Source organism: Cyphomyrmex costatus, unplaced genomic scaffold, assembly GCF_001594065.2.
Source record: "Cyphomyrmex costatus isolate MS0001 unplaced genomic scaffold, Ccosl1.0 scaffold2014, whole genome shotgun sequence".
NCBI lineage: Eukaryota > Metazoa > Arthropoda > Insecta > Hymenoptera > Formicidae > Cyphomyrmex > Cyphomyrmex costatus.
The window spans coordinates 1-1,304 of NW_017276056.1; positions in this window are offsets into that span (position 1 = coordinate 1).

The window sequence follows — 1,304 nt, forward strand, 5'->3', positions numbered from 1 at the left end:
TTAGTAGGGATTGCGTCCGTAACGTTACGTGTATTTTATCTCCTTATGTCCCATGGAGCCGTATTCCGTAAAAGTTATCAGTTTTTACTAGTAATGCTTTACATTATTTTTTTTATTTAACAAGTTATATTGATTATTTTTAATTTATTTCATAAGAAAACTACAGAATATATCTTGATTATAACAAAAACTTTACTTAAACCATCAAATTTAGTCAAATAGATAAAATTAGAAAAAGCATTACTAGTAAAAACTCGTAACTTTTACGGAATTACGGCTCCATGGAACATAAGGAGATAAAATACACGTAACGTTACGGACGCAATCCCTACTAACTTTTGCGGATATTTGGTGCGGATTACGGATTGCGGGCTGTACGCATTACAAGTAACGTGTCCTTTCATTTCGTGAATTTATTTTTAATGACACTAGTTTCAAAAATTGACATTGCTTCCACTGATAAATAAATGTTTAGAGCGTTCTCATTTCTTTAAAATGTAGTAATTTTCTTTTCATCACATTTAAGAGTCAATCACAAACCTAGTTTCCACCGAAACCCTCAATTCGGTTCCATTACGGTATAGATCAAACTTGGTGTACTGTTTCCATTGGAAATAGAATTGAAGTGAATTAATGTTAAAGTTTCATTGTATGACCAAATATCACGCTTATTATCAATGGCTTATACTTTTAACCTTTTAAAGAATAATGGAAAGGTTGGCGATATTTACTTTTAATCTATTTCAGTCGTTTCCACCGACTAAAATTTAATGTCAATTCGCTGCCACTCTGGTAGAAGTTGTGGATCGAAGTGGAAGTGAAATGAGCAGTGTTCGAGTATATTTTGTAAGATATCAATTAAGATCTACGTGTCGGGCTGTGTGGCTCCGCGGCAAGGCGGTGGCTTTGTGTTTCGAACTACATACGAGGTCCTCGGTTCGAGTCCCGACATCGCGTCGAGCGTCCGACATTTTTTCTCGGCCCAGCTTACAGCTTCAGAAGTGGGATACAACCAACTTTCCTCAGCAAGAAAAACCTGACTTTTCAAAAATTAATTTCCCCTCAGAAATTGAAGTTTATTGAGCGGACAGTGGACTCTCAGCAGGATTTGGAAATAGACTACGTGTCCTTGTGAAAATTACCACGCGCTTCTCAACTTTACCGACAGTGAATTACTCAGCGGGATTCCGATAAGGCTACGTGCCCCCGTGAGTTTCTCATAAACATCACTGTTTGACGATCATTCGGGACGAATGACATTTCAGGCTGGCCGAGCTGTAAGATATTAATTAAGATCTACGTGT